Genomic DNA, 23,188 nt, shown 5'->3' on the forward strand with positions numbered 1-23,188 from the left:
CCAACGTAAACTTTGAAAGTGAACGTTCTTTACCGGTAAGCTATCATGTGTAAGCCATACGATTTGTGATATGTGTGTCTGTGTGTGTTTGTGTGTGTGTAAAAGGAGATAGATAAATAAATATATAAGGCGTATGTATGTTTATACAGATGGATAGATAGACAGATTGGCACACAGATAGATACAGACATATAGATACATACATACAAAGATACATAGATAACTTTCTTTATTGGCCACACAGGGCTGAATACAGAGGGGACAAATACAAATGCAGAGCTTTTCTTTTCGAAGATGGAAAAAGTAAAAAGGAACAAAAAAGGAAACAAATGTACAATTCCGATCAAAAGTGGTCGGAAAAAAAAGGAAAGCGAGCAAAAGGGATCGTGTATCACAGAAACATATAAGAAACAAGATTAGGTTCATCTGTGAGAAGAAAAGCCTACAGAAAAGACCACGGTAACCTCAGGCAGGGAGGAAATAAACACATGAGAGAAAAGTGCTCTCTCTCTCTCTCTCTCTCTCTCTCTCACTCTCTCTCTCTCTTACGATTTACAGGTTCATGCTCAAAGTGGCTTCCTCACTCGCACGCACCATCTTTGCTACATTCACCTACCATTTTTTTGAAACTTTCGCGAACAAAACCTGCCTCTCCATTCTCAACTTCCTTTTCAAGTGGTACTTGAAAAAGTTGATGAGCGATTGTCCAGAGAGGTAATTGTTTGTCTCTAATCCTTTTGCTCCAGTCCGCCACACACATTCTTTTACCATGGCCACCAGTATGATGAAAACTGCCTTGCCTACCCGGTTGAGGGAAGGGGGCGGAGCAATTGCAACGACCGACTCAGCCAACAGGCGGACTCGTTCCACGCGTGACAGCAGCTGTTCGGCATAGGCCTACAGGTCTGAAATGGTTGGACACTGCACGGGTGGGTGCAGAACGGTTTCTTTGCTCTGATCGCATCACGGGCATGTCGGTCCAGTGTGTCTCGAACCGTGCCTGTAGAGCTTATGCCGAACAGGTTATGCTTCTCGATAGCACTGCTAGACCAGGGATCTTTGGTGATTGTCCATAGGTCCCGGCCCGAAAGTTGTCCTGAACAGGCGGGTCAGGTATTCCTCGTCGACGCCCAGATTCTTTCCGAGAACGTCGTCGCACCTCCCCTCCACTAATCCTCTATAGAACGCCTTTGTTGTAATGAAGTGGCACAAGTTTGGTTCTGGACAGCAGAGTCGCTTGAGAGCAACGCGACACTCGCGGTGCCATTCGCCTATCCTCGGTCTCTGTTTGATCTACGACTGTAGTTCGGCCAAAGAGACGAGCTGCGGGAAAGCGCGTCGCACAAAAGGTGGTTACACCTGTTCACCGTCGTCTATGAAGCGCATGTCTGCACATCATCAACCACGGCATGCCTCGCCCACCATTTCACGGGTGTTGACAGCAAATGGATCTCCAAACCATCGGAACACTTCCCGTCCGCAGGAAGCGGGAGAGTATACGTTCCAGTTTGGTGATGTGGGGATCGGGACAAGGCACGACGGTCAGACGGTACTCGATGATGGATGCGGTGTACGCGTCCGCCACCTCCGCCCGATATTTTAGGGATAGCTTTCTCTCAGCCCATCGCTGGGTGAGAGTGGCCACCCTAGTCATTATTTCGCCCCAGTTCTTCTCCATTAGGAGGTCCGGACGGAACCACACTCTGAGCAATTTAACCGGTCCGTCGGTCCAGTGTCCCACGATGGACACGTTCCCAATGCACTGATAGCTACTGGGATAAATTTTACCCGCACTTTCCATAGTCTATGTAATTCAATAGCTAGGTCCTGGTACTTTGCAATTTTTTCTATACTTCACATATTGTTTTATCATTTGGGACTGGCACTTTCTATTCTCTTTACCTACTAATACTAAATCAGGCCCTCTAGCTTCTATTACGCTGTCAGTTTGAATGTTAAACTCCCTGTCTTTTTGTTCGCTTTTAAGCTCCTCATTCTCTTGTCAGTCTAATACAGATATGTGTTTCGACAGAATATCTAACTCCGCCTGTATTCTTCTTTGCCACCATGAATTCTTTTCTTTAGTCACTCGCATTATATTTCGTTTTCTTGACATCAATACCCACATTTTCTACTACAACAATACTTGCTGCCTTGATCTAATTATGTGTTTCTATGTTCTGATGTGTTTCAGAATTTCATTCACATTTGTGCAAATAATGTCGCTACCATTCCCCTGTAGCCTTACCTTTATTCTCTCGTAGATTGCCTTTAGCCCATCTGTCATGTCACCGTTAGTTTTATTGTCTTCTACCAAACCATCTTCATGTCTCTCATCGAGAAATCTATCAATGTTCCTTTCCTGTGATTTGTTAGAGATTTTGCCTTTGTTTTCTGCTAAGAGATTGCTTTTATCAGTAGGAACTGTATTTTCATCGTTTCTTCTGCTGCCGTTTTCCAATAACCATCTTTTGATAGCTTCTAGTTCTACTTCTCTGAACCAACGAGTTTTTCTGATTCCTCTAATTTGATCACATAATCACTGTTCCATGAGTTGAAACAATCCTCTTTTCATACATTGATCATACATACGTTGTCAGTATACCCTAAGATGAACACAATTTTTGTCTAAAGAGTTGCTCATGTAGTAACATTCCATGAACACAGCATTAATTTGTTTGTTCCATCTACGCCGTGTGTGCTGGTCCCTTGTTCGATAACGACAGGCTGGAGTCGGACCAGATTCTCTGAGCCTGCCGGGTGTAACACTGTCATCATCAAGGGCTTCAGTTTCATTACCACCGTTATTCACAATATCTTGTTTTTTTCATTGTCACTCGTATGAGGTAGCGATTATCAGGTCGCGCAGTTACCAGTGTTTTTATTGTAACACCATCACTAGATGTATAATCAATCAGAGCATAGGAAGTTACCAACCACTTCCTTTCATTATTATTATTGTTGTTGTTGTTGTTGTTGTTGTTTTTGTTGTTGTTGTTGTTGTTGTCGTTGTTGTTGTTGTTATTGCCTTCGCACACCTTCTAACGCTGGAGATGTACTACGGTATCCGCTGTTCACTACCAGTGAAATAAGATAACACCTATTTTTCGAGCACCTTCCGAGAGTAGTCGAACGGCTCCAAGTAGTGCTGTTTTCTACAAGTGCTCTACCCTTATTGCAGCCTCTATTTGTTCCACGTACTTCTCGAGATTTTTGCTCACTTTTCCCAGGGCTCCGACAATTATTGCTACTACTGCTACCTTTTTCCTCGACCACAACTGCTTAACTTCCCAAGATAACCTGTCATATCTCTCAGTTATCCTTTCCTCCTTATCGCATACCTTGTCAGCTGGGCATGCTATATATATGATCCAGCATATTTTGTTTTCTTTCTCAATTAAGACTATGACCGGCTTCCTCTTCTCAATCTCATGGTCGCAGTGAATCTTAAAATCTCATAGAATCTTTGCATTTCTATTTTCGACGATCCCTTTAGATTTGTGGTCGTACCAATTTTTGGTTCCATACTTGTTGCAAAGTGTCCAATAGACAAGCCTGGCTATATTGTCGTGACGTCTCTTATACTATCTCTGGGCTACTGGTAATATTCCATATGGCTTCATCGTTTTGTCCACAGATTCTGCTCTTATCACTTTCTGATCTGCTGTCTATTCAGTATTTTGGGCAGCACAGAATAGAGCATCCGTTTCCGGTTTTAAATCACTTTTAGTCAGCCGCAGAAATTTTTTCACTCTGTCTGGCTTATCTTCAACATCCCTATGAAATTGACCATACATTCTTTTCTTTACGCACCTATTTTCAGTTTCATTCGTTTGCAATTTCTTGTATAGTGATTTATCTTTGCAATGTTTCATTCTACACACGCCTGACCTCCCTACTTCTAATAATAGCGGTTCTGTGGTATTTTTTTACATAAAATGCTATGTTGATTTCTTCTACTTTAATGCTGTGTTCAAATCCAATAAGTCCTCTTCCCCCTCTTTTTCTTGGTACATAGAGTCTGGCTGTATCACTTTTTGGGTAGAGTGACCCGTATCTAGTTAGCAACTTCCTTGTCTTTCTGTCTAAGGTGGTTAGTTCGTCTGCTGTCCATGCGATTTCCCCTGCTCCATATCTAAGGAGTGAAACCGCACAGGTGTTGATAGCTTCGATCGTATTCCCTCCGTTTAATTTCGACTTAAGGCTCAGTCAGAGTCTACGCAAGTACTCCACCTTAAATTTTTCCGTCATTTCTTTCTCCATCAACTTATCCATTTCCAAAATCCTCAAGTACTTATAGCCTGTCTATACATTTGATTTTGCTTCTCTTCAAGACTAACACATCACACTTTCTCAGTCTGAACTCCATTCTGATATCAGCACTGAAGGTGTACACCGTATCAAAGAGGGAACTGACTTCGGCTTCATCTTTACCATAAAGTTTGAGGTCACCCATGAATAACAAATGGTTGACTTTTTGTTGGCGGATTTTGAATACATACCCAGTATTTGCTTTCCTGAGAATCAGTGTCAGTGGCATCAAGCACAGTACAAATATGTGTGAGGTCAGGCAGTTTCCTTGGAAGATGTCTCTCTTAATTTCTACTCTCTCTAAACTTCCGTATGTTGTCAGGTCCATCCTCCAATACACCATACTTTTTCCAAGCAATCGCTCAACATTCAATGCAAACAGAAACAGGTTCATACACTCCATAATCCAAGAATGTGGGATCATATCGTACGCCTTACGATAATCGATCCATGACATGGCTGAGTTACTTTTCCTCCTCTTGCAGTCTCTGAGTACGGTTTTATCTATCAGGAGGTGGTTCTTGGTACCTCTGCACTTACGTTTGCAGCCCTTCGGCTCATGTGGCAGGATCCCAATTTTTTCTCGATGTTCGTACATTGACTCTCCGAGTATTCCAGTCAATAACTTCCACATAATTGGCAAACAGGATATCTGCCTGTATTTGTCTACCGTATTGCCTTTTTCGGTGTTTTTCAAACAGCATTGTTCTACTCAATGTCAACCATTCCGGTGTTGCTTGGTCGGTATTTAACTAGGTGTTGACTTGCGCAGCTATTCGTGCATGACATTTACCAAATCTTTTGGTCCAGTAGCCTTGACCTCCATCTGGTCCCGGAGCATTCCAGCTGCTCATTTTTTTTTTTTTTTTGCTGATTTCCTTTACTTCCCTAACTCAAATGACTAGTTCTGCCTGTTTTGTACAGACTATTGTTTGTTTCAGTTCTTGCAACCATTCAGCATCCTTCTTGTGCTCCTTGTCATTGCTCCAGATGTCACTCTAAAACCTTTGACTTTCAATGATATCTCGCATCAACTTTTCATCTGTAAATCCTCCATTTATTCCTTTATAGAATCTCTTCTGATCTACCCTGAATAACCTATTCTGGTGGTAACCCTTCATTCTTTGGTCGTATCTTACCATCTTTCCTTTCTTTGCAACGAGGCACTGTTTCAATTCCTCCGCTACTAATTTCACGCCCTTTCTTTCACTATCATACTTCCTTTTTAGCGCCCCCTGTATTTTTGTTCGCTTTTAAGCTCCAGTTCCTTTTTTCGGTCTAACATAGAGATTTCTTTCGAGAACAAGTCTAACCCTGCCTGGATTCTTTTTTCCATCATGGATCTTTCCTTTTGTATTTTTCTTTTCTTTTTCTTGACATCGGCACCCACATTTCTACAACAATACTTGCTGCCTTATTTGTTTCTGTGATGTTGTTTGTTTTGATGTATTTCAGAATTTCATGGACACTTTTCGTATCTTGGTTCAGTTTCCATCGAACAACCTTGTTAAGCTTTCAAATAATGTCGCTATCGTTCTCCTGTAGTCTTACATTTATTCTGTCGTAGATTGCCTTTTGTTCATCTCTCATGTCGCTATTAGTTTTATCGTCTTCTATTAGATCATCAAGTAAGCTACCACTGCTCCTTTCTTGTGCTATGAGGTTACTCTTATTAGTAAGAACTGTATTTTCATTCTTATCTATGCTGCTATAGTCCATGACCCGTCATTTGATACGTTCGAGGTCTACTTCAGTGAACAAGCAATTTTTCCTTATTGCCGTAGCTTCATCACATAGGTTCTGTTCTGAGAGTTGAAACATACCCTTTTCTCTCCAATGATCATACATACGTTGTCGGTAACCCCTAATTTGACCACCATCTTCATCTACCGGGATGCTCAAGTAGTAACACTCCATGACCACAGCATTAATTTGCTTGCTCCATCTAAGTCGTGTGTGGTGGTCCCTTTCTGAATATCGACAGGATGGAGCCGGAGCAGAATCACTGAGCCTACCGGGTGTAACACTGTCACCATCATGGGCTTCAGTTTCATTACCACCGATTGGGTACTCACATACACAATCATATATATATATATATATATCCGTAATAATGAAGGGTGAAATTAATTAATTTGGAATAATTATCAATTACACCAAGTAGTCTTCGGCATGTAAAAGCCTCATTCGAGGAAAATTTAAGTAATACTAAGCAATAAAGGGTTTAGCAACGAATTGCCTTACCACATACCGAATTTAGAAATAGCAGTCAAAGAGTTATAGCTATTTCTTCTTCTACTAAAAAGGGAGATCTCAGTAAAAACAGCAATTGGAAGGCAGACACAAACAGGTAAGAGAGAATGAATTGACGGCAATCTATCATACAATTTTAAGTTATCTACGGACGTACGTTTCGAAATCAAGTTTTTAGGAAAGCATAAGAATTAAATATTAAATAATTCTATCTCACCAAAACTTCTTTTCTCTTCAGCGTAGAATACTATAATCATAAATGATTATATATTGAATTTTGAGATACTAGAAGGCACCAACTCAACTCAGTATCAGAGCTGAGGTAAGAGAGGTAAGAGAGAATGAATTGACGGCAATCTATTTAGTAGAAGAAATAGCTATAACTCTTTGACTGCTATTTCTAAATTCGGTATGTGGTAAGGCAATTCGTTGCTAAACCCTTTATTGCTTAGTATTACTTAAATTTTCCTCGAATGAGGCTTTTACATGCCGAAGACTACTTGGTGTAATTGATAATTATTCCAAATTAATTAATTTCACCCTTCATTATTACGGATAACCATATTTTATCTCAGTAGATGACCACAGCATCTTGTTTTGGCTACACGCGGGTGGGAAGGGGCTGGTGACACAATCTTTTCATTCACACATTGAATTTGGTGATACTAGTTGCGGATTCTAGCTCGCTCTGATACTGAGTTGAGTTGGTGCCTTCTGGTATCTCAAAATTCAATATATAATCATTTATGATTATAGTATTCTACGCTGAAGAGAAAAGAAGTTTTGGTGAGATAGAATTATTTAATATTTAATTCTTATGCTTTCCTAAAAACTTGATTTCGAAACATACGTCCGTAGATAACTTAAAATTGTATGATAGATTGCCGTCAATTCATTCTCTCTTACCTGTTTGTGTCTGCCTTCCAATTGCTGTTTTTACTGAGATCTCCCTTTTTAGTAGAAGAAATAGCTATAACTCTTTGACTGCTATTTCTAAATTCGGTATGTGGTAAGGCAATTCGTTGCTAAACCCTTTATTGCTTAGTATTACTTATATATATATATATATATATATATATATATATATGTGTGCGTGTGTGTGTGTGTGGTGTGTGTGTGTGTGTGGTGTGTGTGTGTGTGTGTGTGTGTGTGTTGTGTGTGTGTGTGTAATATGAATATGTGACAGTTATTCGGTTGCCATAATAAAAGTCCGAGTTTAGGATGTCGAGGCGGAAATCTGCTCCGCCACCTCGTCAGTTATTAAGATGTCTTAATATCTGACGAGTTGCCGGAGCAGATTTCCGCCCCGCCATCTGAAATTGGGAGTTTTATTATACCAAACGCATAATTGCCACATATCATATATTATAGATAATTTCCTCCATTTACATTATATCGCGGTCTCCTTCATTCTTTTGTTGTTATACTATTACTGTTATATATATATATATATATATATATATATATATATATATATATATATATATATATATATATATATATATATATATATATATATATATTATAGAAGGAGCTTCTACAGGACTAGAACTGTTTCAGATGAAATCTTCAGGAAGCTCTTTATAGAATCTCTTCTGAATCTTCCTGAAGATTTCATCTGAATGAAACAGTTCTAGTCCTATAGAAGCTTCTTCTATAAAATAAATTACTTTACTCTGCTATGTATTGAGTACCTTATTTACTGTGGTTAACGCCGACTCACCCCGGGACCTACATATATATATATATATATATATATATATATATATATATATATATATATATAATATATATATATATACATGCATACATACTACATACATACATACATACATATATGCGTACACACACATGCATGCATATACATACATACATACATACATACATACATACATACATACATACATACATACATACATACATACATACATACATACATACATACGTATATCAGTTTGTACGTATTCATGTTGCTGTATCAACTTGTCCTGTCCATCAGTCAGAAAGAGGTCAAACTATCGACCAGTCCTTTACCATAGCCATGAATTGTGGATAGTCAAAAAATGTATATACCGGTCCTCCACAAAGTTCGACATTATCTAGCTTTCTAACGATATTGTTTGTGAACATTACACTAAAGATATCTCATCTAGGTGTATATATTTTGCATGGTCAGCACGCTGTTGTATGGCAAAATAATGGGATCAATGTGTTTCGCCAACGGAACCTGACAAGAATTTTGCACATAAATTCGACTGGACGATTCACAAACAATGACACGCATGCCGATATGCAGCCCTATCACTTATTCTTCCAAAAACGAGCCTTCATTAAAACTGTGTATACCACGAACTATAGTTTCAGAATTCGGGGCCCAGTACTTGATATTCCTGATATTATTAAGAAATTATTTTTCCTAGTTTCTCTCACTTTCGCCCAATCGTAATATGTCTAAATGCATCACTCACAGATTTTAAGCGAGTACCACCTTTGTATGAAATATATTGAATTGTCTTGCAATTTAATTGAATCGCTTTAACGTTTCTCTCAAATATCCGTGGCCGTTAGCTTAAATGCTGTGTATTTCACCTCTGTAGAATACTTTTACGAGTATGCGTGCAACAAGAGATGGACAATTATATCACAGATCACAGAATTGTCAAGAAAAGCTGCCAAATTTTGAAATTTCCCTTTTTCAAATAGGGAAGGTGTAGACTCCATAACATAAAGCTGGATGCAACATTGCTGGGGAAATAACAGGAATCTCACGAACAGAACGTTTTTAATCATACGTCATCTGCATCAGAACTACTTCTGGGATCAATAACAACGAAAGCAACTTTATTAGTTGTAAAGCTATGAGAAGATTAACGTCACTGAATTTTTAAACTAATTATATTTATAGATTTAATTAAATAGATTCAATGAAAAATTGAAATTATGTTACAAAATTTCTCGTCATATATCATTTTGTATTATACCTGTTGCTATTTATATGTTAAACATTTATTACATGAAAGGTATTTTATAATAGCTCACGTTACCTCGACCATTCAACATGCATTGATTAAAGAAATCGAAAACCTCTTTTATACTGAATACAAAACTTTGAAATTAAATTAGCCTATCTGATTATTTCCTCTACCGTCTCCTTTCATACGGCATTTATTTTAAATTTCCGGTCATCTATCATATGTATCCATAAAGAGAGGTAATTATATTCGTCGGATTCTTTATTATGTTCTAATATTAATATCAGTGAATAGCATTTTATATTTAAAATGCTGATCAACTGACTTGATTTTTCACTTCTTTTGATTGAATCTTACATCCATATCGACTTATCTTAATACCAATCTCAACATCGCAATTCTTTGCTATGGTAGTCACTTTATATTCAACGTCAATTCTCCCACGCCTGTTATGGTTGTGTGAAATGTTTGTTGTGGATTACGTCTGAAGAACAGTGACAATTATTAGTTAGAAAATCTCTTTTGGCATTCACTTCTTTGGGTTTCTTTGGCTTCTTTTCATGTCACGAGTCTCTGAATGCCGGAAACTTAACACGCGCCTTTTCTTTCCGCCTTTGACGTAGTGTTAAAAATGTGTGACACGGTGTTAATTTGGAATATTACAGTGAGTCAGAATGAGATTTTTTCCCGGTTAAATACCATGTTTTGCTTTACAAATAATCCATATTCAAAAGTGTATGTTCTCCGCATTAAGCATTGGATTCTGATAAATATGTTCCACACAAAGAAGAATCAACTGAAGCTTCCTGCAAAAATCTAAATTTAAAATTATGTTTATAGGTGCGATCCCATGGTCATATGACATCTGATGAAGTGTAGGTTTGAAGATTAATTTGTAAATGGAGTTAGATAAGATGAAACTGTACGGAAGGTTGTATACAAATTCAATAAAGGTCACTAAAGTAGTCGGAGCACTCCGTCGGTTGCGACGATGAGGGTCCCAGCTGATACGATCAACGGAACAGCTTGCTCGTGATATTAACGTGCAAGTGGCTGAGCACTCCACAGACACGTGTACCCTTAACGTAGTTCTCGGGGATATCCAGCGTGACACAGAGTGTGACAGGGCTGGCCCTTTGAAATACAGGTACAAGAGAAACAGGAAGAAAGAGCGAGAGAAGGCTGTGGTGAAAGAATACAGCAGGGTTCACCACCACCCCCTGCCGGAGCATCGTGGAGCTTTAGGTGTTTTCGCTCAACAAACACTCACAATGTCCGGTCTGGGAATCGAAACCGCGATCCTCCGACCGCGAGTCCGCTGCCCTAACCACTGGGCCATTGCGCCTCCACAAAGATCACTAAAACCCTATGTGCAGATGCAATGCCAGCTGCATCAGAAGAAAATTTTAAAGTGTAGCATAAAATTGTGCAACAGTTGCCATAGCTACAAACGTAAGTAAGCCATGCACACCCACACGCAAGACCACCGCAAATAATAGACCCAGAAATGCCATTTTCCCCCTGTTAATCATCACGCCCGCCAATTATACTGCTAATTATTAGAGCCTCTTTTCAAACGCAAAATTGAGTTCCCGTGGTATCATTCTGCATGCAATCAAACAATACGAATTGCACTTACAGAAACACTTGTGCCTGGATACATAAATGCGGTGATACAAATACCAATGTAGGCTGTGTTCCGAATAGTCACAAGAGAAAAAGTTGTGAAATAGCTATGTACATCACTGGAGATGTCACACCATTATTCCTGCTGTCACATTCAAACTCTGTTTATGTTACACCCCCAATACATTTAAAGCAACTTGATGTGGTAATATGCACATTATCTCATCTACCCGATGCACTCAAATCACAATGGCAAATTTGAGGAAGGTGTTAAAAGACAAACGAAGTGCTAACGAAACTAGATCTCTGCATTAATGTACGGATGGGTTAATTTGAACTTCCCTTATATCAGATAGCTGGCTGGTGGCATAATCTCAGGACTGACATAGAAAGAGCGCAGTCAAGCAGAATCTGCATTTGACCTCATGAAAATTATATCGAAACAGCATGATTGAAAGTTACTTTGGGAGTTGTTACTTATTACACTGCACATTACTCAAGAACTGAACAGTGGGGTGATCTAACCAGAGTGGTCTGTTATTCTAAGATAACTTTGAGTTCTAGCCACAAAGTTTTTAGGCGTCCCCAGATTTCTACGATTCTAATGATGGATATTTTGATGTTACGCTAGTTGTGGCTTATTTTATTATTTTTCCAGGGTACACATATCCTCTAGTCAAGCTTGGCAATTGTTCGAAGTCACCATAAAAAAACGTTTTTCGGTCCCATATTGAATCAATCTTAACTTATACATTTATGAAAATTTAATTTAATATTTCCTACACCCACCCACATACACACGAATGCGCATATAAATATATATGGATAGATATACGTGTTTATATATAATGTATATGTGTATATGTATGTATGCATGCATGTATCTCTCTCTCTCTCACACACACACACTCTCTCTCTGTATATATATATGTAGACATATATATGTATATATATTTATATAACTCTCATTGTATACTACACATATTGATATATAAACTTCTATATGTTACACAGATGCACATATACGTATATATATATATATATATATATATATATATATATATATTATATATATATATATATAGTATATATATACATAAATGTGTGTGTGTGTATGTGTGTGTGTCTGTGTGTATATGAAATATTCATACACGCACACACGTACATATAAATGGATATAGACATAGACACATATACACACGGCTTTCATATTTTACACGATTCAGTCGATACTTGTATAATGCTTTCTCCGAATCTAATATATCGATTGAATAAGAAAGAGAAAAAGAATAAACTGAACACAATCGACTACTTCCTGATTCCAATTCAGAAACTATAGCGATGCATCTAAATATAACATATATAAAACAAACAATGCAGGATCAAACACATTCAATAATCAGATATTGAACTACTAATCAAATATATAAAACAATATCAAACGCCGCTTTCTCTTTTTTCAGAGCAAAATGGCCAGTCGCTTTTTTTATGTGAAGCAACGAAACGAAAACAACATTTAAACAAAACTAACGAAACATTAAACTCCCCAGCGTTGTAACAGGAAAAGATAAAGTCGGTCTTTGAGTTGTAGCTGTATTTAATTTGTATTTAATCGTCCTAATTGAAAGTCATCTGTCGTCTGGAGGAAAGTAAATTCGATGTAAATTAATTACAAATGAAGAACAAATATCAAGTAAAAGATGAAAATATCAGAAAATTTTACCAATGTATTCTTGGTTGTTTTGCCACAAAAAAGGAACGAGAAGACTTATGTCATTTATATTCTTTTGATACTAGAATGGCGCGAAGAATGAAATATCGCGAAAAAAAATATAACGACTATAAAATTTACGAGAAAAAGCTGAAATGTTATAAATTGAAATATAAAAAGACAATGTAGTTGAACAAAATCTAATCAAAGAACCAGTATTCGGAAGATGTTGGAAATAATAAACACTAGATGTTGGAAATGAATCTGGTTGTTATCAAAACGAGATAGAAAGAAGAAGAGAAGAAAAGAGAGACAGAGAAAAAAGTAAGAAAGTAAGAGTAGTGGATGAGAGAAAGGTAATTTGAGATATTGTAAAGACAATGAATGATAAATCGGGAAAGAAATGGAATCAATTTCTGATTGACAATAAAGCTTGAGGCTGGGAGAGAAGCAAAGAAGAAAAAAACCCATAAAAATGAATAAGGGTGATTGGTGATTGATTAGAAAAGAGGAAGACATTAAGAAATTGAATGAGAAACAGAAAAAAAATGGATATATAAGATTAGACATACCAGAGTAAGAAGAAGAAGGAGAGAGTGGGATGTGAATGCGCATTGCCTACATATATATATATAAGTGTACTTATATGTGTGTGCGTGTGTGTGTGTGTGAGTGTACGTATGTATGTATGTATGTATGTAGGTATGTATGTGAGTGTGTGTGTGTTTATGTGTGTGTGTGTGGAGAAAGGGAGAGGGACATAGAGAAATAGAAAGATCGATAGATCAATCGGCTGATTGATTGATATACATACCCGCAAGCCAGTATATAGCTCGGTAGAATGAACCATGCTCTTGGTTATTGCTTCAGCTGCCTGGATTGATTGTGAACTTATCTCGTCTTGATGTCTTTCTTTTGTCTTTCCTAATTTATATTTTGTTCTTCGTTTCGCATTACACTCAGATATACACACACTCAGGCGCACACACACACACACACGCGGACGCGCGCGTGGGTGTGTCTTTGTATAAATATATGTATATACATACTTATATATATATATATATATATATACATACATATATATTCATATATATATGTATACATATATATATATATATATATATATATATTATATATATTATATATATATATACGTATATGTATATACATACTTATTAATATATATATTACATATATATATAACATATACATATATATATATATATATATATATATATATATATTATATATATTATATATATATATATATACATATATATATATACATATATGTTATATATATATGTATATATATATATATATATATATATATGTATATACATACTTATTATATATATATACTATATATACATATACATATATATATTATATATATATACATATATATACATATACATATATATATATATATATAATATACATATATATATACATATATATTATATATATATATGTTATATATATTATATATATATGTATATACATACTTATATATAGATATATATATATATATATATATATACGTGCATACATACAAACATACATCAGTGTGAGTGTAAATATAATATGAATTATATACATGTATATATATGTAAAAATGCATTAATAATAGGAAGTCGAGTTCCTCAGAATTAAATGTGGTTTCTTCATTCATGTATTAACACAGCAGGAGTGGCAGTATGGTGAGTAGCTTGTTTACCAATCACATGGTTCCGTGTTCATTCCCACTGCGTGGCACCTTGGGCAAGTGTCTTCTACTATATAGCCTCGGGCCGACCAAAACCCTGTGAGTGGATTTGGTAGACGGAAACTGCAAGAAGCCCGTCGTATATATATGCACATATATATGCATGCGTGTGTATATGTTTCTGTGTCTGTGTTTGTCCTCCCAACATCGCTTGACAACCGATGCTGGTGTGTTTACGTCCCCCGTAATTTAGCGGTTCGGCAAAAGCGTCCGATAGAGTAAGTACTGGACTTCCAAAGAATATGTCCTGAGGTCGATTTGCTCGACTAAAGGCGGTGCTCCAGCATAGCCGCCATCAAATGACTAAGACAAGTAGAAGTGTAAAAAAGTATACAAAGATAACTGTTTGTAAATGTGTATGTTTTCTACTATACTTCGCCGTTGTTTGTGTATACGTCTATTTGAAGTTATTCCTGCAGTGTGTATGTGTATGTGATTGACATATCTGCGAAAAAAAAACGCCTTTCACAATACATAAATTTTATACATTTTACAGAATGAACTCGATATGCTGTCGTTTCTCTACACCCAAAGAGAATTGATTCCAATATCATAAAAATTTCAACTTTATTTTTACATCTCATATCCTACGTCTGTCCTCCAGGGTATGTGTCTATCTTTCATTCAGTTCGAATTTGTTTCGTGTTGGAACACGATTAATCAATGATCTGCGTGTGTTTAGGTACAAGAGAATTTATACACCAAGCTTCTAGAAATAAAACTGTTGCTCAATATATAAGACATATTCTTATCTTAAAATATATACTTTGACCTTTTTTTAACTTCACTCGGTTTGCATTATATTTACATATTTATTTAAGTCCCAAGCCTATTTATTACTAGAGACTGCTCTGAGAATATATTTACGTTTTATATAGCGTGGTACTGATATACACATGTGTATGTGTATGCATTTACATATATATACATATGTGAGATATCTGTACGAGTGCTTATATCTATAGTTTATGCACTTGTGTATAATATTTATGACACTTCCTATTGTAAATCATGGCGATATATATTTTATATTTGGAATATTTTGCAACACGCCAGTGAGTTACTGTACATAATATAAATAAATGTAAGTGTTGCCATCTTTGTGTTATACGAATACAGTAATTGTTATTATATTTTTACTGCTTTCTATCATATAGATATTGATGATGGTCTTAGATTTTATATACGAATTTGTTGTTATATATTTATTTTCCTCCAAAACTTCCCCAAACAATACTGTCGCATATCATATCCGGGTGGCATCAATAAAAGCTAAAACGTTTCTAAAGAAGGTTCTTATAAGGAAATATTAAACATTATTGACTTTTATTATAGCATCGATTTTCATACATTTTATCATAGCAGTCTGCGTTTTGATAAAGTATTTGTTAGGATTGTGTTTTAGTGCTATTATTTGTGAATACTGGGATAGCTATAGGCAATAAGCATTTTGAAAATCCTTACGTATTACATATAACGTGGTGTCGCTCAGTTTAAGGTTACAAGTATATGGATAAATAAAGTTAATCACCACGACAATATGGCTGGTCGACGTTACTACCGTTTTAACACCGGGCGGATCCAGCTGCACCCTGTATATATTGCAAGCAGGGAAGCGAACCCCTACCGTTCTCCAGCAGATTCTCCCCTGCTTCTAATATATAGAGGGTGTAGCTGAACCTATAACCAGCTGGTGGAAGATCTGCCTGGGGTTAAAACGGTACTAACATCGAACATTGATGTGGCGATTAACTTTATTTGTTAGTATAGCTACTTCTCTCATCTCTTATCGAGATTTCGTAACTGACTACTTTGCTAGTATATGGATCATTAACTATTAATTAATACCGGTTATTAAAGCCTGATATACGCTAGATATAATGAATAACATATTTACTCCTTTCAATTGTGTAATTATATAAGCGAATTGCAATTAGCATAATGAAGTTATGTATAGTATTAATAAACCCACAGAAATGAACATCATTTAAAGACCATTCTACGAAAAACGATTTTGATATTAATATTCATTATTTTAATTTCCCAAGATATTAATAACCATGTGATTATATCATCTGAACTTTATCCTTAGAGAGGTGATTGACAATTGTCCAACCTCATACCATGAAATAGACGCTTCGAGGTTTCACTTGCTTACGGTGTTTCCTCAGCAACTGTAGGATACCATGCTGATGTATCCTGAAAGAAACACGTGACTATTTTATCTTCTTCGGTGAGAGCAACTGTGCGGATAGTGAAAAGTAGGGGCCAGATATTTTCGGCGTCCGTCGATAATGAAGGAGAAAACGAACGATGCCGGTATTTCGCTTGATGTTCGATAGAAGTATTACATCCATATTAAATTCAATACCAAAACTTCAACGGAACTACTTTGGGCTTACAGGATGCGTTTCACCAAAAGTTTGCGGTCCTTCCCGCAAGCAAATTAAATAAAATTTGCGGAGGGTTAAAAGCGGTAAAAATACAGGACAGTAAAAACAATACAAGACAGTAAAAATACAAATAAAAACAGTAAACGACATGACAAGTAGAATAACAGTAATACGAACGTTAAGGGTCCATATATATATATATATGAGAAAACCCTTCTAGTATCATTCGACGTAGTTAATCTTTATTCTAACATCCCTCACAACCTAGGAATAGAAGCGATCACCTTCTGGCTGAATAACTACCCCTTTCAACTCCCAACTCGCATAAACAAAGACCTTATAATAGAAGGACTTAGATTTATTTTAGAAAACAATTACTTTATTTTTGACAATAATTTCTACAGACAAAGATCGGGAACAGCGATGGGCACGCGTACTGCACCATCTTTTGCCAACCTAGTGATGGGATACCTCGAGAAAATACTCTACCAGATAACATTCGAGAAATTTGGAAACACCTTCTCCACCTATATCCAGAACAACTGGAAAAGATACCTCGATGACTGTTTCATCATCTGGGACAAAAGTATAGAGAAACTTGAGGAATTTAAAATACTATTAAATGTAATAAATGATAATATACAATTCACGATGGATCATAACGAAGAAGAATTACCATTTTTAGACATCCTCATTAAGAAAACCGGCAACAAAATAGAGACAGATATCTACTATAACCGACAGACTCCAAACAATACCTACCTTTGATTCATGCCACCCACGACACACTAGAATAAATGTCCCTTTTTGTTTAGCTAGAAGGATCTGCACCATAATATCAGACACAAACACCCGACACACACGTCTCCAGGAACTTAGAACCACACTCACAAATAGAAACTATCCACAGCCCCTAATAGACAGTGCAATCCAAAGGGCACTCAAATTAAGTATAGAAGACCTGAGACAAACAAAACCAAAAAAGAAAGAACAATTAAAAACCCTTCCCTACATCTCTACACACAACCCACTCAACAATGAGGTCTTCAGCACCATACTACAAAGCACAGCCCTACTAAAGGGAGACCCAAAGATGAACCGGATCCTCGAAACACACACCATCATTAAAAGTAAACGGCAACCAAAATGCTTGAAAATGATTTTAACCCAAGCTAAACTGCACTCCACATCAACCACAAAACTAGCAGTTACAAAATGTGGAAGGCCCAACTGCGGAATATGTGTCATCTTGATAGAAGGTTCAGAATTTATACTAGAACAAGGCCATCAGTTCACCATTAGAGCAAACTTCACCTGCGCATCAGAAAACTTAATTTACGTCATAACATGCGCAGGCTGCAATAGGTAGTATATAGGCCATACAAAAAATAGCTTACGTAACAGGATGGCGGTGCATAAATCACAAATTAGAAACCCTGAATACCGGAAAATACCGGTCAGCGGACACATAGATAGATGTGCTGGAAATGTAAATCCGAAATTTACAACTTACCCGCTTTATAAATTCAGTGACAACGTAACCTTCACGCAACGCCAAAATAAAGAACTGTATTTCATCAAAAAATTTAGACCAATTTTGAACACCCTGGGCTAGAAATATTAAAACAAAAGATTGGTCCTCCGAAAAGGAGAAGCGAAATTCCACCACGACCGCTGCCTTAAACAGTCACTCACACTGACAGAAATATGTCTTAGGGAAAGGGAAAAAAAATTATAAAAAATCTCTACGAGCAGATCTAATCCTGATTCGTCAAGAAACTGATGACGTATTGCCTCTGTAGGAAAGCTATTGTCACCCTGCTTGGTCGGTTTCCACATACGATACAGCTAAGGGTCAGACCCGATTCTGATTGGTCAAAACATTGATGACGTCTCGTTCTGCTGGACTAGCCACCTAACGGGATGATCGGTCAAAACAGTGATGACGTCTCGTTCCGCTGGACTAGCCACCTAACAGGATACATACATGGGTCAGATCTAATACAGCTATAGGTCAGACCCGATTCTGATTGGTCAAAACATTGATGACGTCCCGTTCTGCTGGACTAGCCACCTAACGAGATGATTAGTCAAAACTTTGATGACGTCTCGTTCCGCTGGACTAGCCACCTAACAGTGATATAAAACCCAAACAATTCACAAGATTCACCAGAACTATTCGAACAGACACCAACCAAAAGTCATCACAGTTGCTCCCATTGGAACACAAGGTAAAACCTAAAATGAATTCCTCGCTTTTTCAAGAACATGAATTTTTTATATTGAATGCATATCACCACTATGAACTACTACATCATACTCTTTAAACATAAAGCATGGAGTCGCTTCACTATATATGATTTTTTTTATTATATATGAATTTTTTATATTTGATAGCATGAACTATCTTTTTTTTTTTTTGATAAGGTTCGTCATTTCAAGAACTGAAACATGTTAAATAAATAATGTATATATAAAAATTAAAAATTTGTCTAATATAGCAGCATTTTCAAACTTCATTTTTTACAAATATATACCCACTCGTATACGAGCTAATCTTATTATAAATATATATATATATATATATAGAGAGAGAGAGAGGAGATCAACATACACACACGCACACACATATATAAATGCATTCTTTTATTCCTTTACTTGTTTCAGTCCTTTAACTGAGGCCATGCTGGAGCACCGCCTTACGGCGATCAAATGGACTACAAGACTTGTTTTCTGTAAGTCTAGTACTTATTCTATCTTTTTCTTTTGTCGAACCGCTAAGTTACGGGGGTGTGAACACACTTCAGCAAGGTACCTCGTAATGGGACTGAATCCGGAACTCTGTAGTTGGGAAGCAAGCTTTTTACCACACAGCCTGCGCCTATGTGTATACATATATATATATATATATATATGTGTATGTGTATACATATACATATACATGTATGTATGTATAATGTGTGTGTATGTGTGTATATACATGTATATATATATATATATATATGTATGTATACATTTAATAAAAATACATATTTAATGTTTGTGTGTGTCTGTGTCTGTGTACCATCTCATATACACTGTGTAAAGGAACGAGTTAGTAGCAGATTGTTGATTGCAGATTCGTGTGTGGTCATGTTTTTATAACACGCCTTGTATCTCCAGGCAATCCTAGAGGAGGAAGTCTTCATATGAAACCTGCTTATAAAGGAACGGGCTACTAGTAGCTCATTACTTTATACTCTTTACATTCACTGATATTTATGTCTCACGCAAAGTATCGAGCTGGCAGAAACGTTAGCGCGCCAAACGAAATGCTTAGAGGTATTACGTCTGTCTTTACGCTCTGAGTTCATATTGCGCCGTGGTCGACTTTGTCTTTAATCCTTTCGGGGACGAAAGGATGTAATTATGTAGCAGTTGCGTACTGGAGTCCATCAATCGACTGCCCTCCCCTCCATAAATTTCGGGCCTTGTGCGTAGAATAGAAAAGGATATTTATCTCTCATTGAATGGAGTACTTCCATGTTGATCTCATCTTAACGCAGTAGTAAACTATGTGTGTGTATATATATATATATATATATATATTGTGTGTGTGTGTGTATCTTTCTGTTTATGTTTGTCCCTCAGACATCTGACAATCGACATTTGATTGTTTATGTCCCCGTAACAAAATAGTTCAGCAAACTAGGCTGAAATAATAAGTACTACATTGAAAAATAAGCATCGAGGACTATATGTTCGACTAATCACTTCAAAGTGGTGATCCAGCATGGCCCCATACCAATGACTAAGACAAGTAAAAAAACAAACATATGCCAAACAAAACAAAGTTAAAGATAACACAATGTGATCCTCAAACCATTCAGTTATACGGCTGTGTGTTTTCTTCCTCAGAGATTCCATGTGTATTGCTAGCGTATAATTTCGTTATTCTCGGTCTTAAATTAACTCATTCAATTTTATTGTGATTCTATTATCTGCTTTAAAGCTCTTGGATTATGTGCATTTCTTCAATTCCGTGGTGTTATTGAAAGCCAATAATTACATCAGCATTATATAAATATATTTTATTTACAATTAAATCATTTAAAATGTTTATAAGTAATTAAGTTTCTATTCATAAAGAGTTTGAATGGTGATTACATAAATAGAAATAATTGTAAGTAATGTTTAATGATGAAAGTATATTCTTGTCGTTAAACCGGATGACGCCACCGCATATATATATATATATATATATATATATATATATATATATATATATGCGTACATAAATATAAGTGTATATATATATAATATATATTATATATATATATATATGTATATATATATATATATATATATATTATATATATATATATACATACATACATATATATATATATATATATACGCACACATGTGCAGTGGCGTCATTCGGTTTAATGACAAGAATATATTTTACATAAACACTCACGCACACACGCACACACGCGCATATATATAGAGATGCATACGTATATATATATATATATATATATATATTATATATATATATATATATATAATATATATACACAAATATATGTATGTGAGTGTGTCTGTTTGTACACAAATACTTAATTATTCATACACGTATACACACACACAACCTAACGAGTACGTGGCCTGATGTGTGTGTGCACTCATAGTCAGATAAATATTGAGAAAACTAAATAGACAGACGGAGAGCAAGAGGGAGACAGAGAGAGAGAGAGAGACAGAGAGACAGAGACAGACAGACAGGCAGAATGATAATAAAGTTTGTAAAGTGGTTGATAGGAAGGTAAATAAGTTCATTTTTACTGCTGTTAGATCTTGCAATCAGTTATATTCAAAATACTTCAGAAAAGAATTTAATTTAAATATTTAATGTGCTTCTAGTTTTCTGATAAACATCGTTTATCAAACATTGTTGGCTTAACAAAGACAGCCATAAAGATTGACCAAATACCACGTGGCTATCAAGATCCATTAATCTAGCTTGTTAGTATTCCAATTATTTGATGTAATAAAATTCTCTTTTATCTTCGATTTCATTAGCGAAGACTTTATAAAAATATGTTAATGAATCGCTTTGTTGAAATAACGATGGGCGACATAGCTGATAGACAGCATTTTTTTTCTTTCTCTCTGGATATTTAATAAAATAGCCATATATAAATTTTATGGTTTATTACATTTCATTTACAAATACATGTCTTCGTCAGCGTGGGATTGTCGTAACATGACGATGCATTGACAATCCTGAATATAGAAACTAGGATCCGATTTTATTTCACCAACTGCATCTCATTTGTTTATCGTTACAATTACTATTAATTATAGTCAATCTACCCTCAGGAAAAATGGTGAAACATATAAGGACAATTTCTATCTGCTAAATACGAGTAGAGTACTTTGGCCGATGCACGACGATGACACGAAAATTCGTGAAACACCCGTGCGGTTAAGGTGCTTGCATTGCAACTACATAGTTTTCTCTTCTATAAATCTATAAATGGTGGCGGCGATGGTCAATGGTCTTGCGACGTTAGAGATAGATAGATAGATAGATAGATAGATAGGTATGTATATATATATATATATATATATATATATATATATATAACAATTAAGGATAACCTCCTACTAAGGAATCTTAACAAGAAATTATCAGGTAGATAGCGTGAAAAACCTCATAAGAGAAACATTTCGAAAATAATTCTTTCTTATTGAACATATTAATTTATATATAGAGGGTATTATTATACATACATGCCACACGCTATGTCTTGCTTTGAAAAAATTGCATTGGGTAGGATTAGTAAAAATTTTTGGTAGAATGACTAATGTCCCTCGTAGCGTGTGGCATGTATGTATAATAATGCCCTCTATATATATAATATATATATATATATATATATATATATATATATATCTATATATATATATTATATATATATATATATATATATATTGAGAAATGCGCAAAGCAACTACTGCCACAATTTTTAATCTTCCCATTTTACCAATGTGCTTTCGGATCATCAACACAAATGAGACTGAACAAGGAAACATTCTTCATTGAAAAGTACAAACCCAGACTCAACCATCCGAACATACTGACACAGAGAAATTAACAAGGAAA

Source organism: Octopus sinensis, linkage group LG7 (assembly GCF_006345805.1).
Source record: "Octopus sinensis linkage group LG7, ASM634580v1, whole genome shotgun sequence".
Taxonomy (NCBI): Eukaryota; Metazoa; Mollusca; class Cephalopoda; order Octopoda; family Octopodidae; genus Octopus; species Octopus sinensis.